Source organism: Ambystoma mexicanum, chromosome 14 (genome assembly GCF_040938575.1).
Source record: "Ambystoma mexicanum isolate Mex_15411 chromosome 14, UKY_AmexF1_1, whole genome shotgun sequence".
NCBI classification, from domain to species: Eukaryota; Metazoa; Chordata; class Amphibia; order Caudata; family Ambystomatidae; genus Ambystoma; species Ambystoma mexicanum.
Genome location: NC_090940.1, coordinates 595,002,851 through 595,024,425, shown reverse-complemented (window position 1 = coordinate 595,024,425; position 21,575 = coordinate 595,002,851). Strand labels below are relative to the sequence as shown.

At 49.8% G+C, this 21,575-nt stretch overlaps 1 protein-coding gene across 4 annotated transcripts in view; it reads right to left on the bottom strand.

Annotated features, from left to right (window-relative positions):
• Positions 1 to 21,575, bottom strand: part of SPATA7 (spermatogenesis associated 7) — a 466,226-nt gene that overhangs the window by 116,200 nt on the left and 328,451 nt on the right. The gene's annotated exons all lie outside the window — the stretch shown is intronic.

Genomic DNA, 21,575 nt, shown 5'->3' with positions numbered 1-21,575 from the left:
GGTCCCATCGAAAAGATCTTCGACTTTAACAATCCCTGCTGCGAACCACTCTGGCCAGAACAAGGTCTTATTGTTCAGTTTGATATCCGGGTTCAACCAGATTGATGACATACCCGTCTTACCGGGCATAAACCCGGCAGACTGTTCATATGATCTCCATGTGGTTCTTAGGAAACTTGTTAGAACGGAAACGTTTTCCCGATCTGTCGTGACAGTGGAAAGGAGAGCCCGAGGGCGCAAGGGGCCAGCACCCTTTGCCTCAGCCACGGCCCATTCACTTTCTAAATGCAACTAGACCACGGATATGCTTTTAGGCATACTTTCTAAATGTAACTACGCCACAGATATGCTTTTAGGCAGACTTTCTAAGGCATATGTGTGCGGCCATCCAGGCCTGGATGAGGAACAAGTTACATACCTGTAACTGTTGTTCTCCAGCATGGGTCTGGCATGGATTCACATGCTCATGAATGTTCCACGTCAGGCTGGGAATCCTTGGTATAGAAAAAAAATCAGTTTCGTTTCTGATCTGTCTTTCTTAGTAGTAACCAATCAGTGGTCTCTGGGTCATACTGCCCCCAGCCAATGACTGCCCTCTCCCTAAACCCCTCCCCTGGCAGCCATCCTCAGATTTGGTAGCACGTAAAGTGGCAGTATGACAAGTGAAGAGCCGCAGAGGGGTAGGACGGAGGGTTTGCATGTGAATCCATGCCAGACCCATGCTGGAGAACAACAGTTACAGGTAAGTAATTTGTTCCTTCTCCTGCATGGGGTCAGGCATGGATTCACATGCTCATGAATATAAGAATACATATCAGTACACATGCACAACCACGGGAGGTGGCAAGGCTCAACATTAAGCATTACATAAATTCAACATTAAGCAACTCTTACCTCCCCACCAGGCCCATCTCAGGCGAACAGGTTGCGCAGCACTGCTTGTCCGACTCTGGACTCCTCCCTGGAATCCCAGTCGACGCAGTAGAATCTCGTGAAGGTGTGCGTCGACCTCCACGTAGCAGCCCTGCAGATGTCCAGCAGGAGCACACCAGACAAGAACGCCGTGGTAGCAGTGATCGCTCTGGTCGAATGGCCTCTTGGACGGTGACAGTGCATGATGCAGCCGGAGAGCCATCTGGAAATGGAAGCCTTCGAGAGGGCCTTCCCCTGGTTCACAGGTACAAAGTTCACAAACAGCTGTGATGTTTTCCAAAAACTCTTTGTGCAGACCACGCAGAACTTCAGCGCTCTAGCCACATCAAGCGAGTGCAAAGTCCTCTCGGCCGGCGACGAAGGCGACGGGAAGAAAACTGGTAACACCAAGGGCTTGTTGAGGTGGAAGTCCGACGGCACCTTGGGCATGAAGGAGGGGTGCGTCCTCAGCAGCACCCTCGTATCGTGAAAAGTCAGGTATGGAGGTTTACAGGAAAGGGCCTGGATCCCTCCCACTCGTCGTGCGGAGGTGATGGCCACAAGAAATGCTGTTTTCCACGACAGGAACTTCAACGGTGCCGAGTGCAGAGGCACGAATGGCGCCCCATGAGCCTGGTCAGCACCACGTTGAGCTCCCACGCCGGGGCCGGAGCCTTCACCGGCGGGAATGAACGGAACAGTCCCTTCATAAACTCCTTCACCAGGCGATGAGACCACAGATGATCGTCCTGTAGTTCTGGTGTAGCGGGAGAACGCCACCAGATGTATTTATTTTTTTTAAACTTATGTTTATTGATTTTACATAAATAACACAAAAGAGATAAACATTGCAACTTATAACATCCCTTCCCCCTCCCCCTTCCCTCCCCTTGGATCGGATGAAGTCATATTGTCCCGGGTTCCCATTATGCGTTGAAAATATCTGAAACTTTAATGTTGTGGGGGCACCACTGTTCCATAAAGTCTGACTGGAGATATTGTAGGGTCCCTTCCCACTCTTTTACAAACTTGTCTCCAGTCCTTGGATTTTGTGGGTGATTTTCTCCAATGTTATATGGGACCATACTTTCTGTAGCCAAGTAAATGCCATTGGGGTATTCTTATTTTTCCAGTTTTGTGCTATGGTGGTCCATGCTGCTATAAGTAGTCCGTAAAGCTTCTCCATTGTGATGTACGATATTGTCTTGCTGTCTCATCTCTGATTCCGCAGAGCCACACCTCCTCCCCCATCAACCCCACATCTGGGAAAATTTTGCCCATTTCGTTTTTCACTTCTTCCCAGAATGGTTGTATACCCCTACAGTCCCACCATATGTGTCTCCACGTTCCCACTTCATTGCATCCTCTCCAGCATAGGTTAGGTGTGTTTGGGTACATCGAGTGAAGCTTCTCTAGGGTATAATGCCACTGTGTCATGATCTTGACCCACATCTCCCTGGTTTGTGCCGATCTGGTCATTCTGGGAATCTGTTTCCAAAGGTCTCCCCATTGACTGTCCGATGGTTCATTCCCCAGTGTTCTGCCCCATTTTATTCTGTATGCCCATTTAATGTTTTCCCCCTGTGAGTTTATGTATTTGTACAGAGTTGATACCCACTTTTTTCCCCCTGTGTTGGAAATGATGTGTCTCGAACCCTGTAAGATCCCTGGTTGCTGCCTCTGTGATCATCGGGGAGTTCAGCCAATGTTTTAGCTGCTCGTATCTGTATCTATCACTTCTGGGTATATTCTTGCCTGCGAAGCAGGATTCAAGGGATATGATTTCTTTATCTGCGAACATCTCCCCAATTTTAGTGATACCCATCTTCTCCCAGCTTTCATATGCCCCCTGTTTCATCCCTGGTGGAAATAGTGGATTTCTGCAGATGGGTGTAAAGGGTCCTATCGCTGTGGACATTATGCCTTTTCTTGTTTGGGAATCCCATGCTTCCAGCGTGGTTTTCATAATTTCACTTATTCCTAAGTTCACATGTCTGTGCTGCCTCTGTTACCAGAGGAGTTCCACCAGTGGGGTCCCCGTGACTGCTCTGTCTTGTTTGACCCATATCTGCTGTGGGTTCTCCCCCATCCACTCCCTCAGGACTTTCAGCTGTGCTGCCTGATAGAATTTTTTAAAATGGGGGAGCGCCAACCCTCCTTCTCTGGTTGGGGCTGTAAGGACCATCCTGGCTATTCTAGGCGTTTTTCCCTTCCATACAAAGGACAATACCAGTTTTGTTAATGATTTAAAGAACGAGTCTGGGACACCCACCGGGAGAGCCTGAAAATAATACAGTACCCTTGGGAGGATGGTCATCTTGACGGTTTGTATTCTACCCCACCAGGAAATCTGTAGTGGGTTCCATCTGCCTAGCTCCTTTCGGATGTTTATGAGAAGCGGTGGGTAGTTTTCCCCATAGAATTGCTCTATTTTTTGAGGTACAATTATCCCCAGATATTTTATAGCTTTCAGTACAATCTTAAGGTCCAGTAGTTTTGCTTCCCTTTCTATATTTGCTCTGTCCCCTGCCAGGATTAGTATCTCTGATTTTTTCCTATTTATTTTTAGGCCTGAAATGGCCCCATAATTTTCTAGTTCTCTCACTGCAGCTGATAACGTGGATTCTGGGTCCTCTAGGGTTATTAACATGTCATCCGCGTATGCAATCACTTTGTGTTGACCTGCCATTTCTATCCCTTTTATATGTACTGATTCCCGTATTTTAATTAGGAGGGGTTCTAAAAACAGAGCGTACAGCAGAGGTGAAAGGGGGCATCCCTGTTTCGTTCCTCTCGATATCCTCACCGTGTTCGTAACCTCGCCATTAATGACTATTCTACTGGACGGGGAATTGTAGTTCGCTCTAATGCTCGCAATATACTGTTCCCCAAACCCCATGCGCTCCAGTATTTTGAACAGTATTGACCACTCCACCCTATCAAAAGCCTTTTCGGCGTCTACCGACAGCAATATCGCTGGGGTGTGATTTATACCTATTTTTTCCACTAAATGGGCTAGCCTCCTTGTGTTGTCATGAGTTTGTCTGCCGGGAATAAAGCCCGATTGATCTTCACTTATCAGTTTAGGGAGAAGCGGGGAGAGCCTTGTTGCTAGGATCTTCGTATAGATTTTTGCATCTAGATTAATTAGGGAAATTGGCCTATATGATGCTGGGTTTTTAGGATCTTTACCTTGTTTGAGAAATAGCAGAACGGTCGCTTCATTCATAGTGGGGGTCAGATTACCGCTGTCCTTAAAGGAGTTTAGGAGCCTCATTAGGATTGGGGTCAATATGTCTGCATATTTTTTATAGAATGAGGCCGTAAACCCATCTGGGCCTGGGGCTTTGTTACTTGGGAGTCCTTTTATGGATTTACTGACTTCCTCCTCACTGATAGGTGTCTCTAGTGACTGCTTGTCCTCTTCTGATATTTTCGAGAAGTTTATGGCTTCTAAGTATGAATCTTGGGCGTTTGTGTCGCGGAATTCAGTGGAGTAGAGAGTTTGGTAGTAATGCCTCAATGTTTCCCCCATGTCTTGTGTGCATGTTTGGGGGTCTCCGTTGGTGTCATATATGGCTTTAATCGCTGTTTCTTTCTGTTTTTCCCTCAGTTGTCTCGCCAGGAGTCGGTCTGCTTTGTTTGCTCCAATATAATATCTTTGCTTCAGATAGAGTAGGTTCTTCTCTGCGCCCTTCGTGCGGCGCATCTCTAGTTGGCCCTGTGTATGTTTCAGTGATTTTTTTAAAGACTTTGTGGGGTGTGTCAGAAGTTTCTCTTGGATATCTTCGATTGTTTTTTCCAGCTCTTTTTCCCACCGAAACCTTTGTTTATCTCTTGTGATTTTCAACGCAATTATTTTCCCCCTCAACACTGCTTTAAACGCATCCCAGACTGCTTGCAGCGCTACCTCCCCCGTGTCATTTTGTATAAAGTATTCCTCTATCATTTCCCTTATGGACTCCCCTGTAATTGGGTCCTGGATCAGCTCCTGCGGTAGTACCCATCTCCATAGCCCATTCTTCCTCCCTGGGAGAGTCACATCCAGCCATAGCGGGGCATGGTCCGAGAGGGCTATTGTGCCCTTATCCAGCCCCTGTATTTTTCTCAGTAGTCCCACTGAGACCCAGAAATAGTCAATTCTTGACATGGTGCTGTGGACAAGTGAGAAGTAAGTGTACCCCCTCTGTTCACCCTTCAGTTCCCTCCAAACATCATTCAGGGCCATTTGATCCATTTGCTGCCTCAGACGTTTTGATGGTGCCCCATGGCCATGTGCGTTTCCCGTACTCCTATCTATATGTGGATTCCATGCCATATTGAAATCTCCCCCCATGATCACTTCCCCTTTAGCATAGTTTTCCAGTTTCGATAGGACATCCCTAAGAAAGCCGTCCTGTCCTTGATTGGGCGCATATATTGAGGCGAGTGCAATGTGAAGTCCTTCAATTACCACATTGACGAAGGCAAACCTCCCTTCTTTATCTATGCTTGTATCTATTAGTTTAGTGTCCATTCCTTCTTTTACTGCAATCAGTACCCCAGCTTTTTTCTCCGTTGTCGTTGCCTGAGCCCATATTTTGTAACCTTTTATCCGCATTTTCTGCTTATTCCTCGTTCTGGGTTTCGTATGGGTTTCCTGGAGAAGTAGTATGTCCGCCTTCCCCCTTTTAAACTGCTTTTCCAGTTTAGCCCTTTTTGTTGGGTGATTCATGCCCCTTATATTGTATGTCACAATGCGTAACATCCCCATTGTGTTATATTTGTTTGTCGTCGCCTCGGGTCCCCTTCTATTCTTGTTTCATTTCTTTGATTCCTCCGATCCCTTCCCCGCCCTTGAACTTCCCCGCCCCCCCAACATTGAACTTTAAACCAACCAAACTGTCCCCCGAGTTGGGCGAGGGTTCCCATTGACGCTAGAGCGTTGCGCCCATCGCTCCCTGCCCTCCTTACCCTCGAGGGGTATGTTAAGGGGAGTCCTAAACCCCAATGATCCATTGGTCTTCGCCAGTTCCAAGCCGTCGGTTCTTACCCCGACCGCCATCTGTGTGTTGTCCGTTCCGTTCTCCTCCCTCACCCCGACAGTGTTTCCATAATTGCTGTTCCTTGTCCGTTCCCCTTGATTGCATTTTCCTGGGTTCTTCATGTGACTTTTCTCCGGGACTCCCTCCCTGTATTAGTCTTCTTTTGTGTGATTGTTTCCCAGCCCATTGGTCTTCTCGTTCGATTCCTCCTGTTCGAGGTCTCCCCCCGTTGCCCCTCATCTTCCTGTAGACCCAATGTGCTCATACCTTCCGCCACCGTGGTTACTCTTCTTTGTTTCCCTTCCCACGTAAATAGCAGCCCAAATGGGAAGGTCCATTTATAGCGGATTTGCTTTTCTATCAGAACTTTCACCAGTGGGGCCATTGCTCTCCTTTTTTGGAGGGTTATCAGAGCAAGGTCTTGGTACAATTGGATGTTTTGACCGTTCATTTTAATGTGTTCCAGTTATCTGGCTCTCCTGAGGATCTGTTCTTTCTGTGGGTAGGAGGAGAGAGCCGCTAGGACATCGCGTGGTCTTTCCCCTGGGGCCCCCAATCTTTTTGGTCCTACTCTGTGGATTCTATCGATTCCGATTTCATCGGTGTCTCGGGACCCCAATATGTCTCTAAACACCTCCTTTACCGCCTCTTTCAGATCTTTGTCTAGCACTGTTTCCGCCATGTTCTTGATGCGGATGTTGGAGCGTCTAGAGCGGTTCTCCAAGTCTTCCCATTGAAGTTCCAAGTTGTGCGTAAGTGACACCAAGTGTTCTTGCGTTTCGCTTGCTTGTCTCGTGTCTTCTTCTAGTCCCTGAACCGTTTTTTCCACTATGTCCATTCTTTCTTCTAGGTTGTTAATATCGGTTCTAATGTCTTGTACCACTTGTTTCATTTCGTTTTTCATAGTTGTAAATTGTTCTTTAACTGTGGACATGAATTTTTCTTGCAGGTCCATGAACCAGGTTTGCATATCTTCCCTGGTCAGTGGTTGTAGCTGTTGGGATGGTGACTCTGGCTCCACCATGGATTCTCCCCCTCGGTTGCGATGATCCCTCTGTTGACCACATTTGCAGAATATCTGCGCCTTGCTTTGCAGATTGGGATGTCTGTTGGATGGGGTTCCCCTTTCCTTTTGCTCTCGACATGGTGGCGTGATCCGTTAGAATGTCTATGGGGCTGCTGTGCCTTCTTGTAGCCCCCCGGATGGCCCTTCTCCCGATCCTGTCCTCTGAAATGTCTCAGTGGGTGGGGGGGGGTTTCTCGATTTAGGCAGACAAGTGGTCTGCGTTTCCTCTCCTTCCCCCGTCGGATCTCGGTGTCTGTATGTTAGTGGCAGGGGCTGTTTCCCCTTACTTGGTGCCCCCCCGCTCCTCGCCCCCTGGTTAGTGGGGGAAGAGGATTCTCCGGCCTGCGTGGGGGGGGGGTCTTGTGCAGTGGATTCCTTCAGGCCTGGGGGGGGGGGGGATCCCCGATCCAATTGATGCCGGAGCCCTCTCGCGTTGTGGGGATTATTCGTTATATAACTGCCTAGTTATATAAATCTCCCCAGCCTTCTTCCCGCGTTTTTCGTTTTTTTTTTTCTGGGCCCCCCCCCCCTCCGGGGTGTAAATATGCAGGCGGGTGGTTATCTTTCACCCCCCCCCCCCTGTTGGCTCACCTTTCTTCGTCCGCGCTATGCTTCAGGACGGTCCCCGCTTCTCCACACCAGCGGTCCGCCCTGATCGCGCTGCTTTCTCCCTGGTTGAAGCTCTTCTCCGGCGCCGCAGCTGTCGCTGTGCCTCCCTCCTCCTCGGCGTTCTTCGTTTGTCGGTTCCTTCCCTCAGGGTTCTGCCTAGCCCTCGATCCGGCCCCCACACCAGCCGTCGCCTCCCGGTCTCCCCGTGCTGTGTTGCGAGGTCCTCTATGGCGCTGGAGAGTCTCCTTCGCTAATCCGCGCTCCTCCTCCTTTTTGGCGGCCCGGGCGGAGCGCGGATTAGCTGCGACTCCTCACCCCGGCAGCCATCTTGGATCCACCAGATGTATTTTGATGGAGGCATGGGCCAGCCCCGCCTTGGCCAGCGACAGCAAGTACGGCAGCACTTGAGGGGCTGTAATCCGCAGAGGGTTAATCTTCCGTGTACGGTACCAGACAGAGAACCTCTTCCATTTGTGTCCATAGCACTTGAGAGTTGGACGCCCTGGCCTTTGCAACCACCTCCTTGCAGTCTGCCGGGATATCGTACCCTCCAAACTCTAGCGCTCCAGGAGCCAGGCCTGCAAGTTCAGCGACCTCGGGTCGTGATGGAGAATGGCGCCTCCTTCTCTGGAGAGAAGATCTGCGTCCGTCGGTATCTTGATTGGGGGGGACACTGACAAGTCCAGAAGGTCCGGGAACTAGATCTGCCTCGACCACGCCGGTGCGACGAGTATCATCCTGCACCGGGACCTCTTGAGTTGGTTGACGAGTCGCAGTAGCAACAGCAACAGAGGGAACGCATACAGGAACAGGCCGTACCAGGGGAAGGAGAAAGCATCGCCCATGCTCCTCGGCTGGGGAAACCTGCTGGCGAACTTCTGGCACTTGGAGTTTGTCATCGCGAACATGCCGATCCGGGGTTTGCCCCATCGTTGGAAGAGCCGATCCACTTGGTCTTGACGCAGTTCCCACTCGTGGCATGAGCGCAGCTCCCTGCTCAGCCAGTCGGCAATGGTGTTCTTTATCCCTGCCAGGTGGAAAAGCACCAGAAACATCCCCTAGGCCAATGCCACAACTCCTGGGCCTCCTTGGATAGGGCCAGGGACCTGGTTCCTCCCTGCTTTCATATGTAGAACATCGTGGTGGTGTTGTCGGTGAAGATCCTCACCACCTTGCCCTTCAGGGATGGGAGAAAAGACTTGAGAGCCCAGAACACTGCTCGGAGCTCCAGGATATGGATGTGGAGCGACCTCTCCTTGGGGAGCCAAAGGTCTCCGGTGTGCGCTCCCAATCCTTCCAGGGAGGCATCCGTCGTCACCGTCTCCTGATGTGCTGGGCTCTGAAAGTCTGTGCCCGCCACGAGGTGCGTGCGGGTGCCCCACCACCAGATAGCTTGGCGGAAGATCTCGTTGAGCGGGATCTTGTCTTCGAAGCTGCCCGCTGATTGTATTCAACGGGCGTCGACGAACTCCTGTAGAGGGCGCATCCGCAGCCTGCAAAGGCGCACCAGGAAGATGAAAGAGGACATCATGCCGAGGAGGGACTTGATGGATCTCACCCTGGCCACGTCCATGGCCAGCAGACGCCGCACCTTGTCCAGGATGGCTTTCGTCCTTTCCTCCGACGGAGAAGCCAGTCGCGCCACTGTATCGAGCTTGGCTGCCAGAAACAGTGCGACCTGCGACGGAACTAGGTGGGATTTTGGGAAGTTGATGGAGAATCCCAGATCCTGGAGCAGTTGTACAGTCCTCGCTGTGTGCTTGACAGCGAGCTTCCTTGTCCTTACCCGGATGAGCCAATCGTCCAGGTAGGGGTAAACATGGATCCCCTGCAGGTGCAGCCGCGCCGCCACTGGTGCTAGGCACTTGGTAAAAACCCTGGGCGCCGACTTCAATCCGAATCTGAGAAACTTTTCGGTGTCCTTTTAGAATGGGGATGTGGAAGTAAGCATCCTCCAGTTCCAACGACTATAGGAAGTCGCCTGCCTTCAAATGTCCCAGCATGTGCTGGAGGGTGACCATCCGGAACTTCTGGGCCTTGATTTATTAATCTTATTAATTTATTTATTTAGTCATTATATATTAACCGACACAGGTCCAGGATGGGGCGCCAACAGCCGGTCTTCTTTCTGACGAGGAAGTATCTTGAGTATATTATCCGAAGCCCCAGAGTCTCTTCGGGACCAGCTCGATGGCACCTTTCTTGAGCATCGCCCTTACTTCTAGTAGCAGTTGAGGGACGTGATTTTCCTTCCTGGCCATGGGAGGAATGCGGGGGCACTTCTTTAGAAATGCGAGAGTGTGCCCGTGGGCCAGGGCATCCACTACCCAACAGTCAGTGGAGATGGACTCCCTAACGCTGACGAAGTTCGCCAGCCGGCCTCCCACCGGGTGCTTCGGTGGGAGCCCGACAATACTCCCGGTTCAGTCCTGCTTGGAGGTGGCCTTGCCACCTTGGCCTCCCTGGCGACGGCGACGGGATCCTCCTGACTTGCCGCGCACTCTGTAGGCTTCTTGCGACGAGGAACGGGCTGCCTGGCGGTACATTGACGCGCCACCGCCGAATCCTTTGGAGGCACCATGCTTGCCTCCGGAGTTCCGAAAGGGCGGTCGTCGTTGCTGCAAAACTCCCAAGGCCCGTGCCGTCCCCGTGTCAGCTTTGATGGCCTGAAGAGATTCATCTACTGTTTTCCCAAACAGGTTGTTCCCGTCGAAGGGCATGTCCAAAACTCTGGTTTGCACGTCCTGGCGGAAATCAGTTGCCTTGAGCCATCCCCGCCGAAGGCAAACACCGTTGTCCAACTGGCGGAAACTGGTGTCAGCGATGTCCGCGGCCACCGTTATGGCATGATCCGATGCCACCTCTCCTTCCTGCAGAATCTCCAGGGCCTCAGCCCACTTGTCTGGTAGGAAGTCCAGCAGGGGAGCAATCTTGTAGCACAGCTACCTGTCGTAGCGGGCCACGATCGCTAGGGCGTTGGCCGCCTTGATCGTCGTCCCCGCTGACGAGATGACTCGTCAGCCCATGGCATCCAGCTTCTTTCCCTCGCCGTTGGGTGGGGAGGTAGAAGTCGAAGCCGTCGCCCCCGCCGCTTTCTTCTTGGCCGCCGCAGAGACGACCGAATCCGGGGTCGGCTGGGCCCTAAGGCATAGGGGGGCAGAATCCGGGACTCTGTACTTCTTGTACCAATCCCTCTTGGCAGGCGCCGTCGACGGGGTCTTCAGGACCGCAAGCCCCTCGTCCCAGATATCGTCGAGCAACGGTACCGCGAGGACCGTCTTTCTCTTGGCCTCCCGCCGTTGGTAGAGGAACCCTTCCTTCTTCTGTTGCTTGGGGCAGAGCTGGAAGAGCTCAGATGCCCTGCGACCATGGCGTGGAAGGAGCCAATTTCGTCGGGCGGAGAAGCCCGAGGGGGTGGTGATGGAAGGTCTATCCTATCACCGCCGTTGTCATCCGTCCCCGTCGTCGAATCCGTCACGGTGTCATCTCTGGGCTCCGGAGAGGCAGATGAAGGCTCTACGGGCAGCAAAGGCTGGAAGGGTGGGGGAGGATGAATTCTCCTCCGCTTGCTTGGAGGACTTCCCGACGGGCCCGGTTCCGTCGGCTCACCCGTCGGGGTTAGAGGCATCCTTGTCCTCATCTCTGTGCATAAGGTTTGGATTGCCATCAAAATGGCCGCCGAGCTGTCCTGCGGGCCGGGCGTTGGTTGCGGCGGACGAGATGGCTGCTCCTCCACTGGAGCCTCGTCGTCGCCACCGTCGCTCTCCTCGATCACTTCCTGAGGATCTCTCCCCTGGGATCGAACCTTCTCGAACCTCTTGAGGTCTTTCACAACTTCAACTAGCTCTTCCCCAGAGGCTGTATCCGTGTCCGTAATGGCCATCAGGCCCCCCCCCCCCCTCTTATTCCAACTGGGCCTTGATAGGGGTCTTGTCGATAGGCTGGAAAGAGGATTCCCTCTGCGGCGGCAGGGAAACTCTGGGCCCTGAGGTCGCCTCCACTGGGGTAGCCTCTACAGGCTTCACCAGGGTCACCATGATTTCCTTGATAGAAGCCTTAGCCGGGTGAATCAAGGCCTTCACCACCTTGGATGCGGTTGAGGCCTTCACCTTGGGGGGGAGGGGGGTCACTGCCTCGCTTCCCCTCGGCTGATTCCTTCGAGATCGACCGGGGTCTCTCCAGAAGCTTACCCGGGTTCTCGGATTTCCTCTTCCCCGAGCCAGAGCGTTGGCTCGCGGTTGATGGCGTCGGTGAAAGCGCGCCCTGCCTGGCAGCCAAAGAGCCCGACCCTTCGGCACTCCCGGTGCCCGTGGACCTGCGGTGCTTTGCCTTTTGTTGGGCCCCCGTTGCCGGGGCGCCCTCACAGGACTTAGAAGACCGCTCGAACTTCTTCTCACCTGCTGGGCCTTTCTCCAGCCAGCTTGCGAGTCGGGTCCGGCGGTCCCTCATAATCGTTCTGACAGGTTCTTGCAAAACGCACAGTCCTTTTCCACATGCATTTTGTCCTCATGAAGGCAGTAGAGACATCTTGAATGCTCATCCTCCTTGAAAACATTCTGTAATCTGCATCCAGGGCAGTTCCTGAACAGCTTGGATCTGGGCGTCGAGCTTCCCTTATCCTGGGCCATGTCCACGAGTTAGGCCTCAGATCTTCTGGGATTCTCCGAGAAGAGAAACTCGACGAAAACTTCACCCTTAAGAGGCATAGAAAATTCCGAAACGGGTCCCCGTTGATCGGAAGTAGAAATGGTGGAGCTGGAGGCTCGATTGACTGAAAAAATTAGATTGAACTCTTTGAAAAAACGCAACACGCAGTAAAAGCTCACGAGCTAAATCACGAGGATTCCCAACACTTGAACGTGCGGTAAAAATCTGAGAATGGCTGCCAGGGGAGGGGCTTAGGGAGAGGGCAGTCATGGGCTGGGGGCATTATGACCCAGAGACCAGTGATTGGTTACTAAGAAAGACAGATCAGAAACGAACCTGATACTGATTTTTTCTATACCGAGGATTCCCAGCCTGACGACGGGGAATATTCATGAGCATGTGAATCCATGCCAGACCCCATGCTGGAGAATCCGGTGTATTTTATTCACCCAAGCCAGTCCTCGTCATAGTCCCCCGAGCAACAAAATGCCCAAGTATGTGTTCCCATCTTATGTGGGAGCTATTCGAACTGCAAAACGCCATTTCATCGTCTCGTTCCCCATTAGTAGAAGGGCACAGGATAAGGCCAAAGACAGAAACTGCTTTTAGCTTAATTTTGATACTGCAGACTGGAATTGGGATATGAAATGAAGCTTCCTGAATTTTCTTCTATCATTGTGATTACTTAACATGCAGAGATGCCGATATCCAAGCTGGCTACCGAATTAAATCGCCTATGAAGAGTTACATACAAGAATAGGCAAAACATTTGATGAGCAGGACAAAGGAGAATTCTGGGTTTAAAATCGTATGCTTCAAATGAGCAGATCCCATGTTGGACGGGTGATTATCTTATCACATGTTTAGTGTTTGCAGGAAAAGCTTGGAACCTACAAGTATTTTTCAACATGTTAATGCAAGCACGAGTTACCGGAGTTCCAAAAGACTAGTTTCAGTACCAGTAAAACCTGTGTGGCAAGTCAAGTATGCTGGGGGCGTGCACACTCATGCCATGGTTTTGAAAGAGAAGCGAAATCCACAGGGACACTGCCAAGCTTACTCAAACATGCACGAATTTAAACTGCGATTACAAATTCTGCAATCACTCACACCAGACTTGTATACAATACATCACCTCGATCATGTCCCAGTAATGCCATCGCGATACGAGCTCCCATAAGTTACAATTAGAGGGCGGATCAACAATGAGTTATGAACTTCATTTGCTGCCAATTTCAGAAACCCTGCATAAGCATAGCTTTATGCACAATTACTACAGTCAATTAATAGCCAAATGTCAATTTGTGGTCACAATCCCAAATAAGAGTATTAGAAGTGGTACAATGTATAGTTGGCACCACACTTAAGTAGTGACCTTTCTCAAAAAAGGCTGGATTAATTTACAGATCTTTATTGCCAAGTGATATATCAACCGACAACATAAATGCGTAAAGGAGGGTCAACATATACATTTCTGTTCACCGCAACACCTAAAGCGCATTTAGACGACACCATAAAGTGTTGGGACGGGGTGAGCACAGAAATTATCCAACCACCGTGATCAGTAGGTGCAACTAATATACACAAATGTAAACTAATCATAAGCCACAGCAACCTACACAACTGTCAACAATGGAATGTGCTACTGTACTTAAATATAGACCCTCATTTGCTTAAACTGAGGACTTCCCAGAAAGGTACGGTCTGAAAACACCACAGATTCTACTATGTTCCTAATCGGTACAGCCGGCAATCAAAGGCGAAAAATAAATAACAGACAGCCGGTGGCACATTATATGAAGTAAGCCAGAGATCCACCCGCACGATTGCTACGTGGGGTGGTAACGAGGACGTCGGATTACTGCAAAATGTGCATGTTGCAACTTCGGTTAGATCGAGTGATCTTCGAGCAGAGGTCGGGGGGGGCAATACTGCGACTCCGCCCTAAATATCATCACCGCGGACGCAGGACGTTTACGAAGTTAGTCTTTGTGTGAATAGTGATTGTATGGGGAGATCCACACATTAAGGCGTGAATATTTGCTTGTATAGCAAGGTCACGTTAATCAACGGCCCAATCAAAGGTTACGGGTCTGTACACACAATTATCCAAATAGAAATGATGTTTCTCTTACCGGATATGCGGGATCCCAACTCCCCCCTGCAGGATCTTGTATAAGTTGCTCTCCTATAGCAGCTGTGGATGCCGGGCTTTCTGTGACTCGAGCTTTATTGCAACCTCCTCGCCGTCAGTTATAACGAGCCAATCGGGGGTGGGTGCTCTGATCAGGAAGCGGATCAGGGAGGTCTAACGCTGCGCACGGGGCCTGGGGGCATGCTGCACTCAAGATGGGGGCCAGAATGGGGCGAGTGGTCCAGCCACACTCACCTGCTGCAGGGATTAGTAAAGTAAAAAATACCCAATCAGATGGCAGATTAGAGCAGTGCTTTACCAAAGGCCATATCTTGACCATGGAAAGTATACAGGGAGTAATGCTCGACAAAGGTGTGGATGGAAGACCACGTTGCAGCATCACAAATATGTTCTTCCTGTTGTAGGGGAGCGGATGTAGCAACGCCCCTGGTGGAGTGAGCTCGCAAACCCTCAGGAGGGTCATTGCCAGCCAATCTAACATTCAGCAATGGTGAGGATAATCCACCTGGACAAGGTCTGTTTGGTAACAGCCTGGCCCAATCGGTGTCCAGTGTATCCCACAAAAAGTTGGTTTTCTAATCTGACCCTGGAAATCCTAGAAATATAAAAGCTCAAAGCTCTCCTAGGGTCCAACCTATGGAGTCTCTCCTCATCCTTACCAGGATGAGGAGGATAGAAAGCAGGAAATGCCACCTTCTGGCTCAAATGAAACTCGGACACTACCTTAGGTAGAAAGGAAGGATGTACCCTCAGTACAACCCTATCCCTGTGCAACACAGTTAAGGAAGTGCCTGCAGCTCCCTCACTCTGCGAGCAGATGTAATTGCAATCAAGAAAACTGTCTTGAAGGTCAGCAGTCTCAAAGGACAAGAGTGCAAAGGTTCAAACGCAGCACCCATCAAGAATTTCAGGATTAGATTCAGATCCCAAACCGGCACCTGAAAAGGGGATGGCGGGGATACATTTGTGAGCCCTTTTAGAAACTGGGTAATCAAAGTAATCTTAAAATAAGAACATTCTTCAGACGAGCGCTTGAAAATAGACAGCGTTGCCAAGTAACCCTTAATGGTACCCACTTGAAGATCCTTCTGTGCCAAAGAAAGCAAGAAAGAACCATTGGAATGGGACACTGAAAAGGATAGACATTGTGTCCTCCGCACCAGTTGCAAAACTGGTCCTAATCCTTATATCTCAAACTTTCAGAAACCAAGTGTGAAGGTTGAGAGTCTTGACTTCTGAGAGAGAGAGAGAGAGAGAGAGAGAGAGAGAGAGAGAGAGAGAGAGAGAAGAGAGAGAAAGAGAGAGAAAGAAAGAGATAGAGAGAGAGATAGAGAGAGAGAGAGAGAGAGAGAGAGAGAGAGAGAGAGAGAGAGAGAGAGAGAGAGAGAGAGAGAGAGAGAGAGAGAGAGAGAGAGAGAGAGCTCTCTGTGGGGAAGACAGTATGGAGGACTTATGGAAATTTCTAGAAGGTTCGGGTACCACAATCTCCTGGTCCAATCCGGAGCAATTAGGATCATGCGGGACCCAAACCTCTGCAACCTCCTTAGAGCTTGAGCAATGACGTGGGAATGACCAATCAATGACAAATGTGTCCCCTAAAGCTTCTCTTGGAAGAAATTCCCCTGAGCAATATATTTAGCACTTCGGGTTGGCACCGGTCGAACAGATCCACTTGAGGGGTTCCCCAAAGGGCGAAGATCTCCTGAAGGACTTCCTGAGCCAACTCTCACTCGCTCTGCCCGCTCAGAGCATCCACCGCCGCATTCTCCTCTCGGGCCAGATTAACTGCAGAGAGTGAGATTGCCTGCTGTATTGCTCAGAACCAGAGCTGCATCGCCTCCCTGCACAGCGGGAGCGACCCTACACCCGGCTTTTTGTTGAAGTAATGCAAGGCCACTGTGTTGTCTGTCATAATCAGGACACTCTTCCTGCGAACTTTTTCAAGCGATGCAAGTCCAAGATGGGTCTCAGTCCTCCGTCTTTCTTGGGAATCAAAAAATATGGGGAATACCAGCCCTTGTCCATCTCCGCCACAGGCACTAGCTCTATAGCGCCTTTCTTCAGCAGGGACAAGATTTCCTGCACAAGGAACAGATCTGGAATCTTCAAAGAGTTTCCCTGGTGGATTGTCGTGAGGCCCATTTAGGAAGGGTAGGCAGTAGCCGTGGGCCATTGTTTCCAGACCTCACGCATCTGAAGTAATGGCTCGCCACTCTTCGAGATGCTGAGACAGTCTGCCCCCAACCAGCAAACAATGGGACCTGGCCTCATAGCTGCTTTGGAGCAGCTGCGGCAGCACCTGAAGGCAAAGAGGCAGCTGCCTGAGCGGCTTTGGCACCTCTTCCCCGTCCACCATGGGTAGTTTTACGGTGTCCCCTTTGACTGGCCGCTCCCCTCGCTCTACCAAATGATGAGTAGTAACGAAAGGAACCCCTCCACTGCTGTCCCAAAGACGAAAAGGTGGAGATGGACGGACAGCTGCACCCAAAGATTTTGCAGCTGTTTGGGAGGTCTGCAACCTCTCAAGGCACTCACCAGCCTTGCTGCCAAACAAATGAGAGCAGTGAAAGGGCATGTTTAGAAGACAGGACTACACGTCCGTTGCAAAGCCAGACTACCGCAACCATGCAAACCTGCAAATCACGGTGCTCGCAGCCAAGGACAGGCTGACACTATCCGCCATGTCCAACCTAGACTGAAGGTATTCACACATGGCATCCTTGCCATCCTGCACAATAGCAAGGAACTCCTCCCTTTCTTCCCCTTCGGGAATATGTTCAGCCGCCAGAGACAATTCCACAGTGTGTGTGAAAATGTGACCAAGGCACAGGTGGAGTTGGCCGATTTAAGGGCCATACTCCCAGCCGAAAATACCTTGCGTGCCCATCCATCAAAGCGCTTGTCGTCCCTATCTGGAGGGATGGTAGGGTACGCCGCCTGCCTCGAGGTGGCTGTGACCGCCTGAACCACCAAACTCTCCGGAGTGGGGTGTGTCGATAGGTAGCTGGGGTCGCTACTGGATGGGTGGTATTTCTTAGTCAGTGACTTGTTGACCGCCGGAAGAGTTACCGGGGTGTTCCGAAGTAGCTGCCACCCTTTTCTGTAACGCCATGTGACCAGGCAACACTGGGTCAGTGGCCGGACCCTATCTAAAATGTCAGTCAGTCATCCTGATCAAATTCAACTTGAGGGCCGGACCACCCCAGGTACTCTGTAACCCTTGACATCAACCTCCTACACGAGGATTCAGCATGAGCCCCAGGCTCAGGCCTGCCAAACTCCATCTCTGGAGATGTATAAAGGCCACTGGCATGTTAAGATTGCCTCAGATCCCCGAATTCATTCATTAGTGCATATGTATGGGTCAATGGAGTACTCTCTGCCTCCTTTGCTTTATCTAGGGGTACTAGGCAGGGCTGCCCACTCTCGCCTTATCTTTTTAACTTGGCATTAGAACCTCTAATAGTCTATATTAGGCAGGAAAAAGGGGTTAGAGGGCTTATAGTGGGAGACACTGAGGTCAAAGTTCTATGTTATGCAGACAACATGACCATCATATTGTCTAATCCAAAACAACGGGGGGGATAGGCTGACGTGTATGTTTGAGGAAGTGGGGTGTTTGTCCGGCCACAAGATAAGCCGGCCACAAGCCGGTCAAGTGGCACAGCGAGTAGAGCGCTCGCTTTGACATCAGTGCAGAGCCTGCGAACGCAGGTTCGAATCCCGGCAGCGCCAAACTCAGCGTTTCATCCTTCCGAGGTCGATAAATGAGCACCACACACCGTGGGTAATAATAAGCAGCGCTCAGATACCTGAGGGTTCGTAGCGCTATATAAATGCCAAATTAATTATTATTATTATAAACTGGGACTAGACAGTGGTTTTTCCATTAGATGTATAACAACCTAGGAGTGATTTGAATTAATTTAACGGTCAATGGAATGTGGGGGAGATGAAGTATTTAGGTGTCCATTTGGTCCGCGACTTAGAGAATGGTTGAGTATAATGTCACACAAATTATTGCAGTGCTGTAGAAGGATGTGTCAAAATGGGACTGATTGATATTGGGACTTTGGGCAAGGATCAACACTATTAAAATGGTTCTCTTCCCCAAGGTTCTCTAGATTATTCAATCAATACCATTAAGATTCACAGAGAGGGTCATTGGCCACAATGATGAAGTCTAAGTTTTTTTGGGGGTGAAGGAAAGAGGCCCAGGATTCCAAGGTATGTCTTGTTACGTTCTGTGCGGGAGGGGGGCTTTGGGTACCCTAATCTGGAAAGTTACTGTAAGGGGTTCATACTGAAAAAATCAACACCATACTTTGATGAGAGGGACAATAATATGCCTATTTGGAAGGTTTATAAAAAGGAAAAATTCTCACCATATGCTTTGCAAAATGTTTATACAATGGGAAAGACACCAAAATCAACTGCTAGATTACCTACTATGGGAATTACAGGAGATCTTAAGAATTTGTATGGCCGCCAGAGTAGAAAATGTATGGTTCCATTACGATGCATCAGTATGGCATAACATGGGACTGCAGATTGATAACAAGACCTTGTGCTGGTGATCCTGGACTAAAAGGGGTATTTTGAGGATCTGTGATGTGTGGAAGGATGGTCCCTTTTGAGCAGTTTAGAGGGTCTTTTGGATTAGGGGGAAGAGAGCAGAAGCGTTATACGGACCTGGAGTGCCTTCTTGCTGAAAGACATGGGATGTTGGTCTCTCTTTCATGGCGTCATCCAACGGTCTAATGTTATTCAATCCTCTCTGTGTATGGTAGACATACCTGAAACTGATGCCGAAGGATGGACTTTATGTGAGTGCTTGGGAGAAACTGCGTCAGACTTGGGTTAGGGAGTTGGGTAAAGAAATAACAGTAAAGGAGTGGGATATCTTGATGAGAGTTGGCACGCAATCGAAGATGAATTTGGGCCTACGATATATGCAGCAAAGAATACTGTGCTGACTGTACTGGAGTCCACCGAAGATGTTTGGTTTGGGCATGTCGAATGATGACAAGTGCTGGGGCTGTGGTTGCAACTGGGGCACCTTATTGCACATGTTGTGGGCGTGTTCAAGGGTGATTCACTTCTGGAATGCTGTCCTGGATAGATTGGACTTATTATTGGGGGATATACTACAGAGAACACCTTGTTCAGTAATTCTCTCGTCAAATAAGGAGAGAGATGTGGTAGCTCGGGAGCATGCTGAATGGATCAACAGAGTGCTTATGGTGGCAGCAAGGCAAATCTTAAAAGTACGGAAAAGGAGGACAAACCCGAAAGTGGAGGGGTGGCTATTGGATTTGAGAATACTATCTGATTATGAGGAAGTCATGTTTAGAAATAAAGAGTGAGGAGTGTTACTCTGCGATTTGGGGATCATTTGATGAGCTGTATGTTTAGTGTAGGTTTTATTGAGCGAAAGATAACTGACATGACAGGAAAGATGTCTATTAGGATATACTATATTTTGTTGTTTGTGTGCGTTTGTGATGTCTTGTCACATGTGGCAGATAGCTACAATAGGATGGGGGATTTGTATAGTAGGTTAGGATATATGTTGTAACTACTTTTTGTATTATAATTGAACTGTTTAGTACTGTACATATAGTACATTTCCAATTTCAACCTCTGATGTTATGAATAAGTTATGTTGTTGCCATGTGTTTAACAGATAAATAAGGTGTTTAAAAAAATAAATAAAACCTAAGCTTACCTAACATCTGCCATGTTTTCTGACCCCACTGTAGAGTTCTCAAGCGTCTTTTCCAGCTCTGGATTTCGTGGCTCCAATTTTCAAACAAAGTATCTCTCAAAAGTCCTTGTTGGAAAAATGTCTCCTTACTAGCTAGTTAAGACAGCCTCTAGTGTATCCCCTCCTGGGAAAAGTGCTACGCATAACAGGCTCATCTGAATTATATTGGTCAATGTTTACACAACATTGCTCTCCTCTTAACTCCTGGTTTGATAGCTTCATGTCTAGCTTTGGATAGCCTACTGGCTTATTTAGCCCAATGTTGGTTCTTGTTTTTATTGAGATTCCTTAAACCACCCCTCCCAGGTGTCCTCTGATACTTAGTCCAACATGGGTCACATGCCGGCTTAACCCTGCTTTCCGTTATGGTTTCTCTTGCCCCTCCTGAGGTTTTCTGGTGCACAGTCCAGTATGAGCTGCAGGTCTCCTCAGCCCTGCTTTGGTTACGGTTTCTGTCACCCACTCCTGGGAACTTCTTGTCATAAGTCCACATGTGCAGTGGGCTTGCTCATCTCAGATTTCAGTTTGACTTTCGTCAGCCCTTTTAGGGCCTTTTAGTTATCAGCCCCACTTGGGCTATGGCGTGGCCTCACCGCACTCCACCCACCACTTGTGCAATGCTACATATCTCCTTTCCAGTGGTGGTGGCTTGGCTGTAGAGTTGTTCTTGTGGACCAGTGCAAACTCGTGTCCTCGTCCTGACTGAGGACTGCCCGGTCGGCTTCCATAATCCAATTCTTGCCTTTGGTGGCGGGGGAACGCTGCATTGTTAAGTGTCAGGTGGTTTAAGGTTTCTTCCTTTCTCAGCGGCCCTTGTCCTGCCGTGCACTTCAGCCTTAAACAAAGCGGCAGCGTTCCATAGGCTGAGTCGCTTCTCGAATCCGCTCCTCCTGTGATGGAGAGGCTCTCTCCTCTGTGCTACGGGTCTCACTTTCCGACCAATTCTCATTCCTTCTCTGGCCCGGGAGGTGGGGAAGATTCCATTGGTCCTCAGTTTTACAAAGAAGTAGTCAAATATATTATTCTGAAACCAAGCCATTCACCTTAAAGGGGCCCTGCACCTGATAACCCTGTTCAGCTCCCATTTAACCCATACATGTTTGGGACTGTAAAATGAGGGGAGGTGAAGGGGAATCCTTACTTGGTCATTCCTTTTCCTCAGAAAGGGGTCGGGGGTAACCAGTGGGAGTGGGATCCCGCTTGCCCTGTCCCCTAGGGAGGGTCTTGCATAGTGGCTCACCTCACTAGTTGAAAGAGGATGGCTCCCCTTTGTGAAGAAGGGACGCATATCCTGGATTCGTTGGACTACACTATGCAGCAAGTCACTGTGCCATCTATCCATTAAGCAAAGGACAATGCTAGCCTTGTGGCGACCAATGGGACAGATGTGACCCT